Genomic DNA, 24,772 nt, shown 5'->3' with positions numbered 1-24,772 from the left:
CCCTCCGGAGCCTTGCCTCAGCCTCGGAAGCACACCCCACCCCTCAGGAGGAGCACTTTCTCTCCATGGAGAACTGTTTGCAAAAACAGGTGTAAGATATTTAAATTAATTATTTAAATATGTATATACTGATGCCCAATTATTTATAATTCTGTTTTTTTTTTCATTTTCTGGGTGGGGGGAAATGACCAAAAGAACAAACAAATCCAATGAAGCTTAAGACTTTTTTTGGTGCAGTAGGGACGGGCTTGCTTCAGTATCAAAGCCCAGGGAGTGCTGCTATTTCATGTGTGAGTCTCTTAAAACTCGGTGACATCAGATTCCAAGGGTGTCTGGCCTCTCTGTGTCTGGAAAGGCCTGCCTAGGGCCTCTGAGCCAGTCAGAGGAGGACCCTGCGATCGCTCCTTCCAGTCCGGGAGCATCCTGAAGCAGCCGCTCCCTCAGCTCCCTTTGGTATGAACCCGAACGGATCGGTTTACTCCAGGGACAGAAGTGCGTCCTGGAAGTCCTCCCGCCTCTGTTTTTAGATCTCCATGGCTGATCTTTGAACTCTCTAGCAGTCAATCTTCCTCGACCTACCGGATGGGAGAGACCCTTAAGACAACTTTATAAACTCCTGTTTGCCTTTTTTGGACTGGCCAAACAGGGCACGTGGCTTGTAGCCATTGAACTTTGTCAGTTGCCGGGAAAGGAACTAGGAATGGACAAGGAGGTGCATGTGCCACAACTCAAGACTCTAGGGATGAAATTCTACTTTTTGTGATAGAGGATGACCTGTCAGGATATAACAGAAAGTGGTTTTGCAAACGGAGAAAAACAAGCTTCCCTGAATTTTGGGAGCTTTGTACTGGAACTCCACAATTTGAGAGTGAACTGTCCTTCCCAGCCCTAAGGCGTTCTGCCTGCAGGAGTTCGCATTCGAATTCTGTTCCCATCTACCTCAGAGTTCCTGAGTCCCTGGTGATCAAGCTGGAGACTCTGCCGGCTTCTCTTCCACATGTAGCATCGTGCGCCCTGCTGGACTCTTGTCACGTTCCAGCTATCTTTACCCAATGATTTACTTTTAGTAAGGGGTATTCATGGTGAAAATATGTGCGGCCAGCTGTCGGAGTGCACTATATGGTCACCAAGTCAAGTAACCCTTATATTTTTCTTTATATATTTTACGAATGTAACCCCTGTCGCTGAGACCAAGATGGAAGAGGCAGGGTCGGCGGCATTTAAAAAAAGGGCTGAGGTGAGGGCAAACATTTAATTTTAATGAATGACTCTTTGGAGTTTATACAAAATGACCTTAGCTCACTAGAGCGAATGCCCCAAATGCTTCTCCACAAGACGTTAAGACTTTGCTGGGAGGCTTCTGAGCCACGTCCCAAATTAACTTTATGGGAGGCTACAGACAGCAAGACGGGGAAAATCTGATTGGCATTTTTTTTGTCTTTCACATTCCTTTCAAAAACTCTTTGTTTGAATGCTAATCGGATACTTAAATACTATTCTGTACCACAGCCCAAGAAAGAAGGGGACACGCCCCAAGCTGAGGTGGGAGACTGTCCCAAACTTCCCTTGCTGTTTGCTGGCTTACAGGACAATACAGATTATGTGGTTTTGAAAACAGGCCCTAGACTCCAAGAGTGTTGGGGGAAAGGTAGTTGAAGGTCTTTTGTTTTGTTGTTGTTGTTACTGTTTTTTGTTTTTTTTTTTTAAGACACGGACTCTTAGCCCGTGCTGGCCCTGACTTGCTAGTTACTGCGGATGACCTTGAATTTCTGATCCTCCTGCCCCCACTTCCAAAGTGCTAAAATTACAGGCGCAGGGCCACAGACACTATTAGGTGCTGGGGGCTGAAGTCAGGCACATGCCAGGCCACTCAATCAAAAGTATATCTCCCTCTTTTTTGGAGAGGCGGGGATGAGATGAGGGGTGGAGTCTTATTCTGTAGCCAGGAATGGCTCCTGCTTGAGTCAGCAAGTGTTGAGACTACAGGTGGAAGGCACTTGCCCTGCTCTGATGGGGTTTTTGGCGGCCATATTGCCTCCGACAGGCTGTGGTCCTCCCTAACATCCTGGTCCTTTTCTTCAGCAGCTTCCTTTCCTGTCTGTGTCCAAGAACAAGGCTGTACCTTTGCAATTTTGTTGTGGGATGGGTTTAAGGTTTCTGTATCTGCCCTGGTTACAAAGAGTCGGTCTGTAGTTAATACAGGTGCCGACCCAGAGAGTATGTGCTGTGCACACTGGATCGGAGAGAAGCATTCGATCATGTATAGAGAGCCCCACGGGAGATGGGAATGATTGGCGAAGATATTAAAAATGGCAAACGTGTCTCGCTGTGTCCGCTTCATCTTTTTTCTATTTGCAGCTGAGCAGGATGGGGGCAGGGAGACAGATTTTAGCCAGTTGTGTACACGCTAATGTGGCTTTGAAAACCGGGAAGCAAGGATGTCACAGCTGCCACATCCTAGTGTCCCCCCTCAGTGGGACTCTATTGCTGCCTACCTCGGTCTGTGAAGTCTGCCCACAGCCGTGGTGGGTACATAATCACCAAAGCCAAGTGGGGCCGATTGAGGACAGTCACGGGCGATACCTGTGGGTTTGGCTAGTTCAGTTGACTGTTCTCAGTGAGGAGGTGGGATCAAATTAGAAGCCGGAAAAGATGGCGTCCACTCAAGTACTGAGGTGGTTTACAATACCACACCAGGCTAAAATTTGGTGTTAGTTGTCCTTATACATTTATAACTTGCCTATATCAGGGTGTGTTTACAATTTTGGGTTTGTTTTGCCTTCATTTTTAAGATGGAACTGTAGCCCACAATGGAGTCTGAGGAGGTACTATCCCTAAAGGCTGTGAGGTTGTGGTGTACACCTTTTAATCCCAGCACTCGGGAGACAGGCAGGCAGGTCTGAGTTCAATTCCAGGACTGCCAGAGCTACACATAGAAACCCTGCCAATTAATAAACAAATAAAAAAATAGATAGATAGATAGATAGATAGATAGATAGATAGATAGGGGCTAGAGGACTAACTCAGTGGCTTCAGAGTGCTTGCCTGATATGCACGAAGGCTTTGCCTAGGGTCCCCAGCATCTCTTGAGTAGGTTGTGGTGCACAGCTGTAATCCCAACACTGAGGTGAAAACAGAAGGATCCTAATTTCAAGGCGATCTTCCACTCCACTGTGAGTTTGGGGCCAGCCTGGGCTATGTGAGAGCCTATCTCAATAACAGTAGTACTAGTGGTAGTAATAATAAATGACAAAGATGGGCTCACCTATGTGACTTGTCCTCATACAAAGGAGGCCAGGCACAGGGCAAATTCCAGAGAAACACCTCAAGCAGAAAGGTGTGGACCTGCCCTACTCTGGAGGGTCCACCTGACCCATTCAGACTCCCAGCTGCCAGGCTGACTCCACATTAGAGCTCCATTAGAGCACCCCAGGAGAATGATGGTGAAGGTGTTATTCACACAGTCAAAAGCAACTGGAATCTTGAGCGGACCCTGTCCTGGCTCCTGGGGTCCTCGGCAAGGCTGTTCCAGTCAAGCAAGATGACTTGGGTTGCCAATGGCAGCCCATCGTTGACCTACTGGTGCTTTTGGATTGGCGACCTCCAGCACAGGGATAATGGGAGTGGGGTCAAGGCCCATTAAAAAGAAAGGAAAGAACAGTATGGTTTGCGTGGAAGGCACTGAGTAAGCTGTGGTCTTTGCTCTGCTTTGGTCTTGAGGTTTTCCTTGTATTTGTTGTACATGGGCTTCAGTGTAGGACTTGGGTACGGAGAGAACAATTTAGAAAAGTCAGTCTGCCTGGCGGTGGTGGCGCACACCTTTAATCCCAGCACTCAGGGGGCGGATCTTTGTGAGTTCAAGGCCAGCCTGGTCTACAAAGCAAGTTCCAGGCCAGGGTGACAGAAAAACTCTTTCTCGAAAAACCGGAAATAAAAAATCAGTTCTTGGTCAGGCATAGTGATGATACCTTCAATCCCAGTGCACAGAGGCAGGGATCTCTGAGTTCTAGGACAACTAAGTGAGATCCTGTTTTGTTTGTTTAAGATTAGTTCTTAGGGGCTGGCGAGATGGCTCAGAGGTTAAGAGCACTGCCTGCTCTTCCAAAGGTCCTGAGTTCAATTCCCAGCAACCATCTGTAATGAGGTCTGGTGCCCTCTTCAGGCCTGCGGGCATACACGCAGACAGAATATTGTATACACAATAAGTAAATAAATAAATATTTAGCCAGGCAGTGGTGGTGCATGCCTTTAATCCCAGCACTCGGGAGGCAGAGGCAGGTGGATCTCTGTGAGTTCGAGACCAACCTGGTCTACAAGAGCTAGTTCCAGGACAGGCTCCAAAACCACAGAGAAACCCTGTCTCGAAAAACCAAAAAAAAAAAAGATTAGTTCTTAGCTGGGCAATGGTTTTGCACACCTCTAATCCTCGTACTTAAGAGGCAGAGGCAGGTAGATACATGGGAGTGAATTCCAGGACATTCGGGGATACACAGAGAAACCTTGTCTTGAAAAACCAAAACCAGGGCTAGAGAGATGGCTCAAAGGTTAAGAGCACTGCTTGCTCTTCCAAAGGTCTTGAGTTCAATTTCAGGCTCACAACCATCTGTAATGAGATCTGGTTCCCTCTTCTGGCCTGCAAGCAGGCAAATCACTGTATAGTTAATGAATAGGTAAATTTTTTTTACGTAAATTAACCCATTTATTTAGTTGGCTGTGCACTATTGAGTAGGCTTGGGTCTCAAACAGTAGCACTTCTACTGGTCTTTCAGTTCCTTCAGTCTTCTGATGGCAGACTTCACTGTGACGGCAGAAGTCATGTTGTAGGTCCAGGCCCTGCCAGCCACCGTTTTCATGCAGGAACCACAGTGTCAGATGCCAAGACGGCTCGTCTTGGTCTTGCCACAGAAGGAGCACGTGTACTTGGCGTGCTGGCTGATTTCAGTTTTCTTCACCATTTTCCAGAGGGAGGCACCATAGCAGGTATCAAATTTCCCGACAATCCCAACCTTCTCGGTGCATTTAGCCCTGTCGCCGGAACCTAAACCAAGCACGGAGAGCATAAATAAATCTTTTAAAAAAAAGTTCTTACCTTCAAGTCGTTAGGTTTGGTAGTTCCTTATGCACTGGGCCATTTCACTGGCCCAGGTTTTAGGGCTTTTGGGTTGTTTTTGAGTTTGCTCGTCATTGTTTTGTTTGAGATAGAATCTCACTGTGTAGACCAGGCTGGCTGGCCTTGAACTCCCAGAGATCTGCCTGCCTCTGTTTCCTGAATGCTAGGATTAAAGACCAGCACCACCAAGCCTGACAATCTTTGGTGTTTAATTGGAGAGCTCGCACAGTCCCCACTACCACAGGTTATGAGGTCCAGCTTCTCACACTCGGGGAAACTTCGCAGTTCAGCACAACTAGAGTGTCATGGGTGGGTGAGCCTGGAGCTCCCCCCACTCCCTTTCTTCAGGAAAACCTTCAAGTGTTAAAGAGTCACTCTGACCAAATAGAGACTTTTCTTCTGGTGACAATGGCTATGAGGGAAGTCAGTTGGCACACTGGGCTGTGGCCCACCTGAAGCTGTCTTGAGTGAGTGCGTGGTGCTACCCAGTCAGGGTTCCACATGAGCTAGACTGGTACTGCTACACTGGCACTCTAGTGACAGGCAGGGAGACACACCACAGGGTGCCATCAGCCAAGGCTGTTTCCACCCTCACCTCCCTGAGTGCAGTGGCCTCCATCCCTGGGGGAGTTTGCAAAGCAGGTGACTCCGGAGGGAGATGGCACCTGACAGGTGGCCTCATTCCTTTATTTAAGGACTGGTCATAGCATGTAAAACAGTCAGAGGTTGGACAGCTGGCCAAGCCCAGAGTAGCCCTTTCTGAACAGCCTGCATGTATGCACCCCGGGTTTGCTGGGTGGATGCTGGAGTCCTGGGTAGGACAGAGACAGACACAGCTCTGTCAGCTGTCCCCTCTGCTCTCTTCTCACTGAGAGGCATCTGTGCCCCTCCATTTCATGTCAGCATGAGCAGAAATGTCTCTGTGACTGAGGCAGGCCACCTTCAGTGTTCTGAGCCACTACAGGGTTGGACACCCAAGGTCCTGCGTCTTTTGTCCCAGAAGGAAGTAGAGGCTCGCTTAGCAGGCCCTGGAGGTGAATGCTCTGCTAAGAGCCCTCATTGAGCCTGACCATTAAATAATGACAGCCCGGTTTACACTCAGGCCCTGTCTTAAAAAACAAACAAACCAGAAACCAGCAGTGGGGAAGTAGAGGTAGGAGACTTGTTAGGTGTGGTGGGGAACAGGTGCTACAGGCAGGAACCTCAGGAGTTCAAGGTCATCCAGGGCTGCACAGTAAGTTTAAGGTTAACCTGGGTTGTGTGAAACTTTATATCAAAGACCAAAAATCAAAAATTAAAACAGGAACTTTTGGAAGTGCTCTTTCATGGGAGTCTTTCTGACTTGGGCTCCTGGTTAGCTGTCCTATGTTATTGATGGTTCTGGGGACAAGCAGAGTTTGCAAGGTTTGCTGGCCCTGAGTCTTCTGGCAGAAGCAGAATCAGCCTCTGTCCTGAGTGCACTCCCACAGTAAAAAGGGACAAAGTGAGCCCTCAGTCACTGGGGGTCCTCAGATGGCTACCAGCTCCTGCTGGACCCTGAGGGCAAGGAAGGACTGCAGATGGGCACCCATTACTCCCCAGGCTCTGGAACTGGCAGAGGGAAGCCACTTATACATAGCCCAGTTTTGCAAAGTTCCTTTTTCCTGGGGAAAGTGGAAGGAGGGCACTTGGGCCCTTCCTCCTCCTATGGGTCCCCTGGCCTTCCTAGACAATATGGGCTTTCCATTGTCCCAAAGTCTATGCTCTTCACCCTGCTGGACATGGCCGGGGGAAGACAGAGTTCCAATAGCCTGGAACATTTTCCATTGGCCCAAGAGACTTCATCTGCCTGGGGAAAGCCAATCCTAGTACTGAAGACAAGACAGGACAAAGGAACAGAGATGCCCTCATCAAGACAGGAGTAGAACTCTCATAGCCATTAGCTTTGCAGATCGTGTTCAGTTCTCCCGTTTTGCTTTCTTTGGCAGGGTCTCACTTGTCCCAACAGGCCTTGAGTTCAGAGACCAAGGATGGGCCTGCACCTACACACCTGGCCTTATATTTTCTTATTCCTTGAGTTTGAGTTTGTCCATGGGGCTCACTCTTGTGGATGAGATAGAAATAGAATGTTTTGTTCGTTCATGTGCATCTTTGAAACAGGATCTCACTATGTTGCCCAGGCTGGCCTTCACCTTCTCCTGCCTCAGTGTCCACTTCACCTCCTCATCCTCCTGCCTCAGTGTCCATTTCATCCTCCTGCCTCAGTGTCCACTTCATCCTCCTGCCTCAGTGTCCACTTCACCTCCTCATCCTCCTGCCTCAGTGTCCATTTCATCCTCCTGCCTCAGTGTCCCAGTGCCAGGAAGTAGGAACTTTGAACAGCATTGGATTCCTGTTCTCAAGGAGAAACTGGGCCACCCTACAGAGTGTTGGGGCAGCCATCCTTTCTCTCCTTGGCCAAAGCAGACAGGAGCAAGTCACCCAGCCACTTGTAGAGTAGCTGCTAGGGGAAGAGACTCCCCTGCCTCCTAAGTGGCAGACTCCATCCACAGAGTACCTTCTCTGAGGAACACATCTAGAAACTCCAAATGACAGTGCCGGGGTTATGTGAGCAGTAGAGGGCACACGGGCCAAGACTGTTACCTTGACATCTGAAGATGCTCTTATTTCTATTTTTTTTTCAGTACAAAGGAACCCGTCCTCATTTCATTTCTGTTGACCGAAGGCAGCTTAGGAGACGAAAGGGTTTATTCTGCTTCCAAGTCCAGTCCATGAGAGATGAGAAGTCATGGTACAAGCTTGAAGCCATCACCTCCAACAAAAACGCACAGTGGGGAAAGGCAGCAGGAACCATGGAGGGCTCTGCCTGCCGACTCCTTTTCGGGATCATGTTTGGCTGGCTTTCTTTTATAGCACAGGATCACTAGGCCCTATGGTGCACGCCTTTAATCCCGGCACTGGGGAGTCAGAGGCAGGTAGATCACTGTGAATTCCAGGAAAGCCAGGACTATATAATGAGACTCTCTCCCAAAGACAGAAACAACAAACAAAAATTAGCCAGGCTTCACCTGCCCAGGGAATGGAGCCACCCACTGTAGGCTGGGCCTCCTACATCAATTAACAATCAAGACAACTCCCCACAGACATGGCTATAGGCCCTGATGCTCTGAGCTCTTCCTCAGCAGAGACTCGGGTGACTGTGGGCTATGTCAAATTGACCATTCAAACAGGATCCAACTCAGAGAGAGCCTCTTTCATGCCAGGCTAGCCCCCTGCCACTCACTTAGCTACTATATCCTAGTACTGTTCTTACTTTTTTTTTTTTTTTTTGGGATTTTCAAGACAGGGTTTCTCCGTAGCTTTTGGTTCCTGTCCTGGAACTAGCTCTTGTAGACCAGGCTAGCCTCAAACTCACAGAGATCCACCTGCCTCTGCCTCCCGAGTGCTGGGATTAAAGGTGTGTGCCACCACCCCCCAGCTTGTTCTTACGCTTTTAAACCACTAAGTTTTCCTGATCAATTTAGTATTAATTAATTAATTGGCTGACTGGTTGGTCAGTTTTGAGACAGGGTATCACTCTGTTGTGCTGGCTGACCTCTAACTCACTGACTGTGTAGACAGGATGGCTTAGAGCTCACAGAGATTCACCTGCCTCTGCCTCCCGAGTGCTGGGATTAAAGGCAAGCGCCATCACTTCCTGCCTATATTTTTCTTTTATTTTATTTATTTATTTATTTATTTATTTAACTTTATTATGTTCATTGGTGTGAAGGTGTCAGATCTCGTGGAACTACATTTTCAGACAGTTGTGAGCTGCCATGTGGGCGCTGGGAATCGAACCCGGGTCCTCTGGAAGAGCAGTCAGTGCTCTTAACCGCTGAGCCATCTCTCCAGCCCCTATATTTTTCTTTTAATGTACACGTGTGTTTGAGTATTGGAAGCAGAGGAATAGGGACGTAAAGGTGATCTTTAGTAGCGTGGACTGAATGAGATCTTGTCTCAACAAAAATCACAAACAAACAAACAAACAAAAAAACAAAACTGGGAGTGAAAGGGCACACCTTAGTCCCAGAATTCAAAATGTGGTGAGCAGAATCAAAAGAATCTCTAAGAGTGCGAGACTCTGCTGGTCTACGTGGTGAGTTCCAGGCCAGCCAGGGGCTACATAGTGAGTCCCTGTCACAAAAGAAAAGCAAGGAATTTGGAGGCCGATTCAGGCCACTAGGGAAGAGCTCCACAGGCAATGGCTTCGATAGCCACCTTCGATGTCCCATGTCCTCAGGCTGGAAAGCCACAGCTGTGCGAGCTGCCTTGTGCCTGCAGCTCCCAGACTGTCTTCTCCCTGTGTCCGAACACGTCCCTTTTCTTTATGTCTGCGCCCTGATCTCTACCTAAAAGGATACCAGCTCTGTGGGATCAGGTCCCATAATAGTGGCCCCGTCCTACTGCATCCTGAGCTACTGGAGGCTAGGCCTCCAGCATTTGGAGACCCGGTCCCCTAGAACAAAACCTTCTCATGTGCAGTACACAGAGTCACCCCTTGGCCTCTCCTCTAGTCCTCAGGGCTTGGTAGCCTGTCCACATCCCAGGTTAGGAAGTGCAGAGTGGAGGGCATACCTGTGAAGACGGATGAGGTAGAGCAAGGCCTCAGCACTTCACCGCAGGTGAGCCTGAAGAGAGGTTCAGGCCCTTGAGCCAATCACCTAAAAGGTCAGTGCCCCCTGACCTGCCTTCCTTTTGGTGAGGTGAGAGTTTCCCTCCCATTCCCCAGGCAGCCGTGGTCTCTCCCAAGCCTCTTGAACCAGTCCAGGAGGTTTATAGAGAGGCAAGCAGACCTGGAGAAGACCCCAACCCTCCTGAGCCCCTTTGAACCCCTCCAGGGCTGGGCTTATTTGTACTTCAGGGCTAATGTCATTAAGGTTACATTTGCCACAAGAATATGCTGATGACCTCAAATAGCCCCTAATAGTCTTCTAGAGGGACAGTAGGGCCACAGAGAGGCTAGTCAGAGTTGCTCTGCCTCCCTCAGACTCAGAAGAGCACGGGGTGGGGGTGGGGGGCTCCAGAAAGATCTAAGCCTGGGCCCAGCCTAGGTTCAGCCAGGGCCCCAGATTGTCCAGAAGACTTGGGAAGGCATACGTGCTGAAGCAACGTTTTCTCCTGGACCCCCATCCACCTCCCACCCTCATATCCTCCCCGCAGGTAGAGGCTACAATGGATGGACAAGCCATGTCACTCCAGTGTCTCCTGAGGCCTTCTTCTAGCAGACAAGAATTTGTGAATGTCTAAAATGGGCCCCATCCATGCTGAGGAATCTGAGGACGTGTGTGTGTGTGTGTATGTGTGTGTGTGTCTTTCCTGTGAGGTCACACAAGGCTCTGGTTCGTGGTTTTGAACAACACAGACTTAAGTTCCTCGTAGTCCTGGCAGCCAGCAGTTGGCAGTGGGGAGGGCAGGGCTGTATCCCTCCCCAGGTTCAGAGCAGATTCTTTCTTGCCTCTTCCTAGAGCTCCTGGGATCCAGGACTGGGTGCTGATGACTGTCCCCCAGTACCCCTGCTCTCTCCCCTCCCCTTCTCTGAAAGGGCACCTGCTGCTAGACTTAGGTCTGCTCAGAACCCAGTATGATATTCTTGAGAACTTCAACAATGTTGCCTCTGCAGAGCCCCTATTTCCGAGAAAGGTTCCAGAAGCTAAGAGGTAGACTTATCTTTTGGGGAGTATCAGGGTGAACATCCTGCTTCCTACAACTGTGGAAACATTCCCTATCCCAGCTCCATCGTCCTGACTGGGCTGTGCATGTAACAGGCATAGACCTGGCCTGTCAGTCCCAGGCACAGGGAGCTGCCCTGTGTGAAAGTGTCCGGGGATTAAAGCAGAGACAGCACCATACTCAAGTGGATCACTAAACACTGGACTCAGCGGGGCCAGAGCAAGAGAGCAAGCCCTGCAAGCTCTCTCTGTCCAGCCAAGCCCCAGGGCCTTTGCACTTCATTGCCTCAAAGGCTTCTTTCCTGAGCCCTGCTGAAGCATGCCTCCCAAGCCCACTCATCTATCTATCTTTCTACTCTTTATGCCCCTGCCACAGGCTCTGAGCCTGTAAGAGCGGGATCCCATCTCCTCTGCCTGCTTTGCTGAGGCACCCCAGCACCTAGAGCAGGAACCAGCATGCTGGAAGGACAGGACAAAGGTTTGTGGCGTGAATGAATGAGCATGAACAGGAAGTCAGGATCTGGTCCCAGGCAGCTCTCTGAGGGAATACTTCTAAACCTTGCCTTCCTTCCTGTTGGGGGTGAAGGCCTGGGTCTGTTTGGGGACCTCGGGTGTCTGTTCCTGCAGAGCTGAGGTTGGCTCCTTCCAGCTAGGTAAGACCCAGGCAGCCCCCTGGGAGCATCAAGCTGCCTTCACACCTGGTGCAGGGCTCAGGCTGGCCGTTTGCTGGTGTGTGCAGTGCCCAACTAGGGCCCTTTTGGTGAGAAATGTGCATTTTCACGAGCAACCTGGCCCAGGAAATCCCTGACTATTCATGTGCTAACGCAGGGTCTTGTCCCTAATGGCTGCCACAAACAGGAACCAGAAGGAGCGCTGAGGGGCCGAGGTTTGCCAGGAAGCCATCCAGGGGGCTGAGGGCTCTTTTCCACAAGCTCCTGCCCTGCAGGGAGGCCATGGACGTCAGAACCCTTTATTCCTCACCCTCAGTTTTGGGCCTCAGTTATTCCAGTCAACGTGTTACTTGGTGCTCAGGGAAGCCCAGTCAGGTCACATGGTTTTCGTGAGACATGGGCCAGTGGCCGTATCCTCTCCTAACCTCCCTCTTCTTACCTGTAAAATAAGTCCCTGTTGCTCTTGTCCTCAGCATCAGGTTCTGAACAAACAAGGTTGGAGAAATGGGTTCCAGCCTGTGGCACTGTGGACCCCCCCCCCCCCCAGCCGCCTCCGCTGGTAGAGCTAACTCCAAATGTTCAAACAGTCTGGTCTTCAGAGAGAGTTTGTCCAGTTCTCTGACAAACTGCTGCTGTCCGTCATCCCAACACTCAGGACACTGAGACAGGATATTCATCTGAGGTAATCCTCAGCTACCTAGCAAGTTGGAGGCTACCCTGGGCTACATAAGACACTATTTCAAAAACAAGTAAGAGCATAAGCATCTTCCAAGCCAGGTTGCTGGGTTATCGGAGGCTGAGACGCAGCCCCGCCTCCTGTTTTGTTTTTTTCCCCCCAGGAAGTTGTTTCTCAGCTCTTCTTTCTGGAGCCACAAGGATTCTCCCACGCTCCTGTCTCAGGAATTGTATTGCTAAGGGACAGTGACCCTCCCAATGGGGCTAAGAGTGGCGAGAAGCCTGGATGGGGCTTTAGTCATGGCTGAGGGACTGTGCTCATGTATAGGGGACATAGGAGGGACTGGAAGGAGCATCCAGTGTGGGCACAGCCAGCAGTGGCATCATTCTCGCCTCCTTCTGTGGTCTCCTCCTCCTGGTCACCACCCTGTTCTTGCCTGATCTATGATTCTCGTCGCCATGCTGACTCTGGACACCCTGCACCCTTCCGCTACCCAGGGCTCCTTCAGCTTGTGATGAGCTGAGGAGTGGTCAGACCAGAATGGGGCCTGAGCCCCTGGCAAGGAACTGGTGGTAAGAAAGAAAATAAGAAAATGGGGCATTGTCTTAGAAGTAGTGAGAGCCAACAAAGGAGATGGGGGTTTCTGGGGAATGCTCCCGGTGCCCCAGGAAGCTGTGCTCAGGAGGGGCCCAGAAGCCAGCAGGGAGTCAGCAAGCACTTCCAGGGTGGGCAAGGTGCTCTTAGTGCAGGGCATAGTGGGCTGGGGACTGGATCAGAAAAGTTCCAAGAGAGCAGTAGGAAAGGATGTTGAGCTGGCAGAAAAAGGCCAAGGGTGTGGGGGACCCTTGCAAGCCCTGAACACCTGCTAGGAGTGACACCGGAGCTGTTGGGCTGTTTGAAGCAGGGCAGAGGCCTTGGCTACTTGGTAGGCAGAATCTGTCCTGAGACCAGGCTGCGAGGGCAAGACACAGAGACCAGCCTGGTTCCCTCGCAGCAGCAGGGACCAGGAAATGGCAAGTGTAGGGAAGCAAGAAGGGAGAGTGGCCACGCGGGACTCAGCAAGTACCGCTGCTGAGGACAATGATGACTCCCATCCCCTAAACAAGTACCTCGGAGGACAATGACTGACTCCCCATCCCCATACAATCCCCCACTCCACCCAAGTCGGGCCAGAGGGACCGTGCTTCAGCTCAGAGCGGCATTTGTTTGTTTCTTTGCCGTGAACAGTTTATTTTCCGGCTTTTAAAGGCACCCACCTCCCTTGTCATGAGCTCACAAACCGAAGAAAGAACGCCAGGAATTTCCCAGCAGGACAAGGGCCCACGGACAGGCTGCCTCACAGCCAAGCATCTCCATCCGGCCCCCTCACCCCTGCCAGCCCAGCACCCTGAGGCTCAGAGCCAGCCGCAGCCCCAAGGGAGGCCTTGTGGGTCCTATTGGAGCTGATTCCGGACTCTGCCATCTATGTCTGTCTTTTCAGAGATCCTTGGATAGATCCCTCAATCACTGGCTGAGCAGTCAGCATCCAGCAGTGTGGTGGCTGCCAGCAGGCAGAGACCCTTACAGATATCCCCCCCTGGCTTCAGGCCATCAGCTGAGGGCTCAGGGCCCTGAGAGGACAAGACTCAGCAGGCAAAGGGGTGGTGGCAGGCAGAAGTTGGGGATGTCCCTATCCCCCAGAAGAGAGATCTTTGCACCTTTGCAGTATAATCTTGGACAAATCACTTAATCCTGTCTTCTGTGCTCTGTCCAGCTACAAAACAGTACTTATGTGGCGTGGGGCCCCTAATTAAGCCAGCTGGCATGGTCCTGGGGGCTTCAGATGAAAGGCCGATTGAAGTACAAAGTCCTGCCCCTGTGAGACACTCCCTGGCCCAGGCAGGGATGCAAACCCTTGGGTAGAGGAGGGAGGAGGTACTCTGCTGTGGGATAAGGCTGGGTCTTGGGGCCACTCACACTAGTTGGGGACACTGTCAGGCCCTGAGAGGCATCTTTGAGCTGTACTTCTTGAAGCCACCTCTTTCCTGTCCCCTCATTCTGCCTCCTGCAGAGACTGTAGGACCACCGTTGCTGACTACAGACAGATGCTGCATTTGAAGCTCTGACATCTGGGCCAGGCCAACTGATCTGTTGTCCCCACATAGGGCCACCTCTGCCCTACTGTTCTTCGGCGCTGGTGGCCTGACCTCTGCTCCTTCTTAATTCCTGCAGTCTTCTGAAGCCAGTTTAAGATGATCCTTGGCTTCATAGCAAGTTCAAGATCTGCATGAGCTACATACACGAGACCCTGTCTTAAAACACCAAAAGCTCAAACAACAGCAGCAAAATCAATACTTTGGAAGTGGAGTTGGGCGTGGTGGCACACACCTGTGATGCCAGCTGCTGAGTGGGCACTAGAAGACGAGACCTCGGCTACAGCAGGAGAATCTTTCTTTGTTAAAAAGAAGGGAAGAAAAAAGAGAGTGAGGGAGGAAAGAAAAGCCATGTATGGTGGTATACACCTTTAACCTCCGTGTTTCTGAGGCAGAGGCAGGTGAGTGTGAGGCTAACCTGGTCTACATAGAGAGTTCAAGGTCAGCCAGAGTTACACAGTAAACAAAACAGAAAACCAAACCAGGATAAAAAAGGAAGGAAGGATAAAGGGAGTGGAGGTTAAGAGCAGGGGGAGTAGACAGGGAGCAGCTGCATCTGATGGGGAAGGATCTTGAAAGGTGGAAACTATGTTCAGGTTCTATAGGTGCCAGGCTCACTGAGGGCTTTCCTGGGCACACACATGGTCCAGGCACAGCCTTTCTTCCTTTTGCCAAAATCACACAGCAAATCACTTCTCAAACAGGCCAGGGAAGCACAAGTCCCGCTGGGGGAGCCCGGGTGTTCCTGGGGAACGGAGCTGCTCGGTCCATTCCCATCTGTTCACCCCCAGCCACTTCCCCTTTTCCAGGAAGGGATAGAGAAGCAGACCGGAGGACCTCAGAGTCTCCTGTTGGCCAGGGAGGTAGTGAGACAGACTTCTCGCATCACTTCTTTGTGACTCCATGGGGCCTCACACCTGCCAGGCACCTGTGCAGGCCCCTGTGAAAGGCAGAGAGGGGAGGGGAGGCTTGGCTCTTTGAATCAGCGCCACTCCCAGCCACCCTTGGTCTTGAGGCAGCAGGCGCCGCTTTCCCACGTGTCTGACAGCAGGTGCTGGCCGCAGGAGTCTTTCCTGGCAGGATTGTGTCTTCTCCAATCCCACCATAGCCAGTCTGGGAGATCCTGGCAGGCCCTGGCCCAGCTTCCCCTTGCAGCAAGCTGGATTCTGACTCGGTAGGTTGGGTTCAACTTCATACAAATGCCAGAGCAGACTGCAAGCTCCCGTCTGGTGGTACTCTCCAAAATAGGAAGCTGAGAAACTAGACACTTCAAGTAAGAGACTTTCAACACATGTCACCAAACTCCCCATGGTGCCCAGGGCACAGAACCTCAGCCAGGCCCTTCCTGTATTCTTCTCCATCCTACCCATAGTGCTTAGCTCCTCCCAGTCACACTGGTCTTCCAGGTTAATCTGCAAGACTCCATGTATTTTCTGCCCCTTTGCACTCGCTCACTATTTTCCTCCATGTCTTCGCAAGGCAGGCTCCCCTCTCATGGAGATCCGTCTGGACCTTTTGGCTTAGCTCACCTTCATTCCTAAATGACAACCCTCAGCACAACCCCTACCAGCTCCCATTTGTTTCCTCCTGAGCACACTCGTCTCTATCCCAAGTCATCTCTCACCTAGGCTCTCCTAACTCCCACGGAGTCTAGAGTGTTGTTTCCTCCCAGGCACACTTGTCTCTGTCCCACGTCATCTCTCACCTAGGCTTTCCTAACTCCCACGGAGCCCAGAGTGTCTATTGCTGTCTCCGTTAGAGAACGCAAAATAGGTACTTGATAAGTATTTTGGGGATGTATGGGTGTGTAGGAAAATGGAAGTTGCTAGTCCCCCAAATTTAGCCTTTTGCCCCAGGTTTTCAATGAGGATGAAGATGCCCCTGACTTCAAATGTCAATTTGTTTTAAACTAATTACCAGAATCCATAGTTATCTCTTGGCTTGACCTGAATTAATAAGACAAACCCTGGTTCTTTGGAATTAACATTCCCTGAAGTTCAGCTCAGAGACAAATGAAAAAAATAAAATTAAATTAAAAAATCCCCTCCTTAAAGCCAGGCGGTGGTAGTGCATACCTTTAATCCCAGTACTCAGGAGGCAGAGGCAGGTAGATCTCTGTGAGTTCGAGACCGGCCTGATCTACAGAATGAGTTCCAGGCCAGCCAGGGCTACACAGAGAAACCCTGTCTCTAAAACAAACAAACAACAAAAACCAAATTAATAAATGAAAAAAAAATACCCTTCTTAACGCCCCCCTCCAGGTTTCCACACCCAACACCAAAGAAAGACTTAAAGGAGCATCCTGGGGTTGGGACGAGTCAAATCCAGGGAGAAGAGCAGAGCCCAGCTCAGCACTGGGCCCCTCAGAGAGCGGCTGTGCCGGTGTGTCTGTAATGCGGGCAGTCCAGCCTTCCAGATGCTCCTGGAAGGACCACCACTTCAAACACCCAGTTCTGCCCAGTGCCTGCAACCTCCGTGCATTTCAAAGGCACAGCCAGTAGAACTCTCCCTGTAATCATTAGGCCCCAACTTGCCTTTAATGGACCATTTAAGGGGGATGTGATAGAGAACACTCGGGGTCATTACCATGTTCTGAAGGCCTGGAGCCCACCTGGAGGGGCCCGCAGGGCAGCCACCTGAAGTGCCAGCTCTCAGTGGGATGACAGTCGAAGGAGCAGGACCCTGTCCAGCAATAGTCCTGACCTGTGGTGGAGGCCATGGCCGTGAAGGTGGCGTGGCCTACCCGAGAGTCATTTTCTGCATGGGAACACTGACTCCTACTCTGCCAGCTCCCTACTTGGTGTGAGTGCTCGCTCAGTCAAGCACCTTGCCTTGCTGGGTCTCTTTTCCCAATGTGGGTAGGAGTAACACAGCAGCCTGCAGCTCTGCTCTGAAGCACAGGCCTTCACACACGTCAAACAGCAAAACAAATGCTCAGCTGAATCGTGTCTGTATGGAGCATCAGAATGTCACCATTGCAAGTCAGGCTTATACCTAGCACTCAACACGTGTGAAGCTGAGGTGGATCGATTTGGTTCATATTATGAGGGCTAGGAAGCAGAGATGATAGGAAGGGGGTCCTGGATAATCTGTTCCTAAGGGCCTGCTCCAGGAACCTTCCTCCTCCAGCTATGTCCAATTTCCTATAAGTTCCACGGCCTTCCAAAATAGCAATGCCATGCATAACATTTCATATACAGATGATTCCAGTGTCCATTGTAACTTCCTCGTGGGACAGGAGGGAGGAGAGATGAACTGGCCCTGAAGCAAGGTGTACAAATACAAGCATGTATGTTTACATGTGTGTGTGTGCATGCATGTGTGTATGTGTTGAATGTGCACATGCGTGCATTCATATGTGAAGGCCAGATGTCAAGTCGGGTCATCTTCACCTCCTTTTTTTTTTTTTTTAAGGTTTATGTGTTTTTATTTTGTATGTTACGAGTGTGTGTCTGCATATAAGTCTGTACACCATGTACACACAGCAGTACCAGCTGAGACCAGACGAGGGCATCAGATTCCTTGAAATTGGAGTTATAGATCCATCTCAGAGAGAGACTCACTGAACCTGGACCTCAACGATTCAGTTCTGCTGGCTATCCAATGGACTCCAGGAATCCCCCTGTCTCCGCCTCCCCAGTGCTGGGCTCCAGTGTGTGCCATTATATCCAGTTATGGGTGCAAGGGATCCAAACTGAGTAAACATCTCCCCGGTCCCAAGATGGGCATCGAGAGCTAAGTTTAGAGGAGGCAAGCCATAGAGCAAGAGATCAGAGAAACCCTGCAAATACCCCGAAAAGACTGGCCATGAAATCAAAGCAAAGTGGAGGTCATAGCCAGATCAGGTCATTGCCACTGTGCTCACCCCTCCCCCACTGCAGACGCAGTCACCGGCCCCGCCCAAGCCTCCTTTGGGTTGAGGAGGAGTGAGCAGCCATCAGGGCTCAATTCGCTGGGCAAAGAGGTCATATTGGTCATCGGCCCATCTTATCTTACAGGAAGGAGAGCCAAGGTCCTTAGCGGACCCCAGCTAGAGCTGTCTTCAGATGTCAGGGCTGGGAAACAAGTCGTCTAGAGAATGGAGAGGCCACAGGCGACGCCCGCAGAGCTTTGGGCAGCTGAAGAGTGGCATATTCCCGCAAAGGTCACTGGTCTGGAATTCCTCTGATGCCACTCTGCCACCAAGGGCCATGAAAGTCTTCATTCTTCCTCTCCCGGAAGTGCAGCTTAAAGTGGCTCTCTTTCTCCCTCCCTCTTGTCTTTTTCCTTTAAAAAAAAAAATCTTGTTTTATTTTGTGTGTGTGTGTGTGTGTGTGTGTGTGTGTGTGTGCGCGCATGCGTGTGTTGCCTGCGTGTAGGTCTATGCCTTCAGAAGGCATGTGATTCTTTGGAGTTCCGACAGCTGTGCACTGGTACGGGGATTCCTATGACTGTCCCTTTCTACACCCCTGCCTTGGGGGGTGCAGAGGAAGCCAAGGTCTGCCAGGAGCAAAGACTTTATTCCAGCTGGCCTGCCCCTCAGTGTGTTGTGTCATGCACCCTCAACAGGCCTTGGTGGACTGCAGGCTCCTTAGTCATCTGTTCAACAGACTCTACAAGGACCAGAAGGCCCTGGTCTGTGCCAAGGCCCTCAGATGACGAGGGTTCATCCTGCCATGGAAGGCCTCACAGATCAAGCACGAGACAGGAAAGTCAAAGGTCACCTGCTCACAGTGGACACCGGACCCAAGAACAGAGGAACACTGAAGATAATGGCCTTGAGAGGGCCTGAAGGAGTCACAGGATCCCCCCCAAAAGGGGTCTGCTTGTGGGGTGGTCAGTCATGTCTCAGCATCTCTGTGGTGTTGAGGGCCAAGAAGCAAGATTTCCTGCTCTCTGCCATGTACCCCAGACCTGCAGCTCACTAGTCTCTGGGGAGTCTCCTGTCTGTGCCTCCTGGGATTACAGACACAAGCACCACGTCTGTCTTCGTGTAGGAACTGGGCCTCAGGACTTGGCCCTCCCTCTTGTGCAGCCATTGCTCTACCTACTGCTTGTTCATTTCTTCTTTGCCCCCTTCCAGCCCCAGCCCTTCACATACAAAACTAAGGTTACACTCGAGCTTTGGCTGTCCCTGCCAAGTGCCCAGTGTGGACCTTGTGTGGACATCCCTATCACTGAGTGTCAGAGGCAGAATCAGGGGCTACATGAGCTGCAGAGCCTTTGGGGCATGTTGCCATGGGGACTTTGGTGGCCCTAGGAGTACCCCTCCCTATTCCTCGATGTCCGGAGAGGAGACTGTGTCTTCCACTCAGCTGGCAAGCAGACTCTGACCATGTGATGGGGGAGGGGGCTGTGTCGCGTCTGTCTGTCTCCTTACTAGCCTTCTGCTTCTCTGCTTCTCAAATGGTCCCTTAATTGGCCATTTGTCCCCTAAATTAAGGGTGATTAGGATCAACCCTTAAGCAATATTTCAGATGGTGGCCAAGGGGTCTGAAGTTTCTTACTGGGGTCCCAGGGTTCCTCTGACTTGGTCACAAAGAGGTCAGCCCTCTGGTCTGGATGTCTGGATGACCTCTGACCTCTGTTTGTAAACCTGACTCTGGAGACTGAAACTGGAGAGACTTGGGGCGGTGGCTTACTGGACAGTGCCAGGGCATGCAATGGGCAGGCATACTTCCATGCCAGGTCCTCCTGTGCCCCTATGTCCTGGGCTCTACAGGGTACAGCCCCAGATGGAAGCAACACATGGCTACTGGGCCCAGAACGCTCCTCCTGCCTGCTGTTGGGACCTGGGCGAGCCTATGAAAGCCTCGACAATGGGGTCAGTTGTAGCCTCCACAGTGCTAAGTGCCATCAGAGGGACAGCTACGCCAAGCTCCTAGGTGGGCAACTGGGTCTTTCAGTCCCCAGGCCAGTCTCTAGGCCAGGAGTTCTCAACCTATGGGTTGCGACCCCTTTGGGGTCACATATCAGATATTTACTGTAGTAATAGGAACGGTGGAGCTGCGTCCCCAGCACCCCGGCTGCCTGGCTAGCTTATGCCCCGAAATAACAACACACAAATTGTATTCATTTAAACACTGCTTGGCCCATTATATCTAGCCTCTTCTCGGCTAACTCTCGCACCTGGACTAGCTCATTTCTAATAAGGTGTGTAGCACCCCAAGGTGCACTTACTGGGAAGATTCTAGCCTACGTCCATCCTGGGTCAGAGCTTCATCGATCGCGTCTGCCCGGGAGAGGGGAGCATGGCCTCTCTCAGCTCACTTCCTCTTCTTCCCAGCATTCTGTTCTGTTTACTCCACCCACCTATGTTCTTACCTATCAGGGCCAAGGCAGTTTATTTAACCAATGACCTTCCTCCATCAATTTACATTACAATTCATAACAATAGTAAAATTAAATTTATGAAGTGGCAATGAAATAATTTTATGGTTGGGGTCACCACAACATGGAGCTGCAGTAAAGGGTCACAGCATGAGGAAGGACGAAAACCACTGCTCTACAGAGATTTATCAGGCTTAATTGGCCCAGGGAACTTCCAGGGCTTCTATCATTTATCCACCCTCTTCCTGGACCTGAGCACAAGGTTGTGAGAACGTGTGTGTGCGTGTGCATGTATATGCATGAGCCTGTGTGTCTCTGGACTGTCTGCACCTGTATGCACACACACAGGTGGGCAAGATCCCACACATCTGTCCCGGCAGGCAGGCCGGCCTCGTACAGCTGTGCAGGTTGGAGCCTGCATGAGGACTCCTGGCTTCTGGCCAGTGTTCCCCCTGCTTGTCATGCCATGTGCCCAGCATGAGCGGCTTTTCCCCCCTGCAGCACAAACGCTGGGCAGTGGGCAAGACTTCAGAGCTGCCAACTCTTCCCTTTGTGCCAACCATGCTCACAGGCCTGTTCTGGTGGGTTGGCCTTGCTTCAGGCTCAGCTCCCCGTGGGAAATGCAGGACCTTTCTCCCCACAGCAGATAGGCTCCCTTCGCTGCTTAAACTTCCAGCAGCCACAGCACAGTAGGTGCATGAAGAACCCGAGACTGTGATCCCTGTGGGACAGAAGGTGACAGTCTCACATGGTGTTGGTGCCCAGTGTCGGTGCGTAGGCAGGTGTCGGCCGACTCTGTTACCCAGCACCAGCTCCTCAGAGGCTCCATGGCACCTGGAAGGTGCCTGAATAGCCCCTCAGATGCTGCCTCTGAAATCTAACTCCACCCGCGACCTCTGACCCTTTCAGAGCCCAAGACCACCTTCAGTCCAGGTCCCCAACCCGGGAGCCTGAAGCCATCACCTTGTGGAATGCCACACCTCAGAAAAGTAGCAGCCCCCTATGAATTGACCCTTAGTGTCCCCAGCTGCCATCACCTCTGGGCAGATTCTGGGCCTCTGAACCTTCTTGAGGGTGTGACTCTGTGTCCAAGTGACAGCTGGTCTCCCAGGGCCTTATAGTTGGCCTGTAGCACCCAAGAAGGACAGTACAGTCCCCTCACCCAAGACAACCTCAGAGCCCTGGTGGCCCAGCCATTTGGCACCAGAGGCCAGGACAAGCATGGCCACACCGTCCTGCACCGCTCAGAGCCAAGTGCCCAGGAAAGAGGCCCCTCCTCCTTGGACTCAGGCCTCCAGGTGTGATTAGGGACCATAAACACCATTCTTCAGTTGTTTGGAGGTGGGAATTAGAGGCCAGCTGTCAAGCCACAGCCCTGCACAGTTTGGCTATGGTCTCCAATCCTTAACATCCAAGTGGAAACTCCTGGTCCCGCCCCTCGGGGCTCATTGGCCCCGCCCCTCAGGCTCATCGGCCCCGCCCCTCAGGGTCACTGGCCCCGCCCCTCGGGGGGTTCTCCTAGCCGCTGGGACACTGAGAAGTAACTAGAGAGTACACATTAGCACACAGGGAGACTCTGCGAATCATGTTAAAATAGATGCCCATTTAGGACAACAGCAGCCAATACCAGGAAGGGACTGGTTACCCCACAGCCCCACCCTATGCCCTTTCTGACCCCAGCCTGGCCTCCCTGCCCCAGGGAACCTTCCTTCTGCCCCTTCACCGATTGCTTTGTAGTTTAACAGCCCAGACACACCTCTCTAGCGAGCTGCCTTTCATCTGCGCACTCTGACTCTCTCTCTCTCTCTCTCTCTCTCTCTCTCTCTCTCTCTGTGTGTGTGTGTGTGTGTGTGTGCACATTTTTCCCTTTCTACCTTCATCACATCTCTCAGATCCACACATGTGGGTGTTAAAACTATTTGTGTTTCTTTGCTGTATAATATTCCGCACCACTATTGTCTATTCCTCTCTGCCATCTCTAGGAATCCATTTGGGGTCACAGTGATGTCGGAATTTGGGATTCCTCAGTCATGAGGGAAATGTCTGTAGTGGCAGTCAGAGCCAGCAGTCCTTCAGCTGCACCTCACAAAAGCAAAGTAAGAGCTGGGGATGTGGCTCAGTCGATAAAGTGCTTGCAAGGCAACCCTAAGGGACCTGAGTTCAAGGCCAGGACCCACACAGGAATGCCAGGTGTGGTGGAACTCACTTACAACTCCATCTTTGAAGAGGTGAAGGCAGGAGGATGTTGAGGGGTCTCTGCTAGGCAATTCAGCATTGGTTCAGTGGAAGAGCCTGTCTTAGGGAGCTGGCAGTGTTCCTAGAGATGACACCCAGGGTCTTTCTTTGATTTCCACCTGCAAACATATCTTAGCAAGAAAAAGAAGCTGGGTGTGGTAGCGGCACACCTCTAATCCCAGCACAAGGAGGGCAGAGGCAGGCAGATCTCTAAATTTGAGGCCAGTTTGGCCTCAGAACAGGTTCCAAGACAGCCAGGACTACACAGATAAACTATGTTTCAATCAAACAAATACAAACAATTTCTTAAAGAAAAAGAAAGTTAGGAAGAGTTTCTACACACACACAGATTGACACGGGATTCCTCTGTGAGTCACTAAGTCAGTCAGAAAAGCGACTGTCACCAAAATCCTGTTGTCAATGGGCTACAAAAAACCGTGGAGAGAGGAAGGTGTTCCCTGTGTGCCGACAGCTAGTGCCTACTGCACAGGGTCTGTGCTTGGCCCATGTTGTGAGTAGTCTACAGGTGTGCTCAGCTCCTGTGCAGAGGCCTTTGGTCTCTCCAGCTGCTGAGATCTGGCTCTGGGTGGCTCTGGGCCCCACCAACCCACCGTCTGTTGTCTTGCCGTGTAGTTCAGGCTGGCCTCAAACTAGCAGCAATCCTCTTGCTTTGGTCTAGCGAGCACTGGGATAAGAGGCAGCCAGATTATTGTGTAGCTTTCCAGTCCCGAGCAGATCTGCTGACTTCCCTATCCTCTCTACTGGCCAGGCTCCCTTCTCCCAGCTGTCCATTACAACCGGACTTCCTTTACGCCATGAAAGCCTGAGCTAGGTACTAGAGAGCAGCTGAATTGAAGGGGGAAGAGGTCACTGCCTGCCCTGCGAGGGGATAGTGGAAAAGACAGCTACAAGGAGAAAATAAACACACAAATAAAAGGGTCATACTGCACCGTGGTGGGGTTGCAGGCTGGGAAACTCTGGCGATTGGGCTCACCACACTCAATCCTTCGGCGAGCCTCCAGTTATCCAGGCATGACCACCATGATTTCCCACCTACTACCTGTCCATCCACTGCGGAGTTGTTTGGTGACCACCTGTGCCTTCATACGGCAGGACTTTTGTGTAACCCTGAACCCTTTATCTCACAGGTACCAACTGCAAGCTTAGCCTCCCCTATAGCCGCTGTGGTAAAACAAGCCAGTGGGGTGGAGACAGCTGAGCGGTTAAAAGTACTTGCTAGTTACAGAGGACCCAAGTTCCGTTCTGAGCACCCAGGTTTGTAAATTTATAAATTTCTGTAACTCCCGCTCCAGGGGCTCTGACGCCCTCTTCTGGTCTCTGTGGGTACTGCACCAATGAAAGAAACCTGCCAGGAAATGGTAGCCTGCACCTTTAAACCCAGAGGCAGAGGCAGGTGGATCTCTGTGAGCTCGAGGCCAGCCTGGTCTACAAAGGGAGTTCCAGAACAGTCAGAGCTACACAAATGAACCATGTCTCAAAAAAAAAAAAGACCCTAAATTAAAAAAGAATAAAATAAAAGAAGCCCTTGACTGTAGGAGGGAAGGGTAGGGCTTATCCATTTCTGGGTCTTCTCGTGACTGGCTAGGGGGCATAATTAAAGAGTAAAAGCACCTAGGTCTCGTACAGTGGTGCACACAGTGTGATCCCGCCAGCACTGAGGAGTGAGAGGAAGGTGGATCTCTGCGAGTTTGAGGTCACTCTGGTCTACACACTGAGTTTCAGGCCAGCCAGGGCTACATAGTAAGACACTGTGAGATACTGAGCCAAAGAAAGAAAGAAAAGAGAGAAAGAAAGAGAAATAAGGAGAGGGAGAAAGAAAGAAAGGAAGAAAGAAATGAGGACATCTCCATCACACCTAGAACATCCTACAGAGTAGAGAGCTATCTAGGGGAGACCCAGGCAGCTTCTGGGTCGGAGGAAGTCCTGAC

The 24,772-nt window shown here is 51.1% G+C and overlaps 1 pseudogene; it reads right to left on the bottom strand.

Annotated features, from left to right (window-relative positions):
- Positions 1 to 4,754: 4,754 nt before the first annotated feature.
- LOC121454785 lies at positions 4,755 to 5,060 on the bottom strand (annotated as a pseudogene).
- Between the last annotated feature and the right edge of the window lie 19,712 nt (positions 5,061 to 24,772).

This window comes from Microtus oregoni, unplaced genomic scaffold, assembly GCF_018167655.1.
Source record: "Microtus oregoni isolate MIOR12 unplaced genomic scaffold, Mior012 000012F_ref0000307, whole genome shotgun sequence".
Taxonomy (NCBI): domain Eukaryota; kingdom Metazoa; phylum Chordata; class Mammalia; order Rodentia; family Cricetidae; genus Microtus; species Microtus oregoni.
Note: the sequence above shows the minus strand (reverse complement) of the source record. Positions and strands in the feature narration are given on the sequence as shown.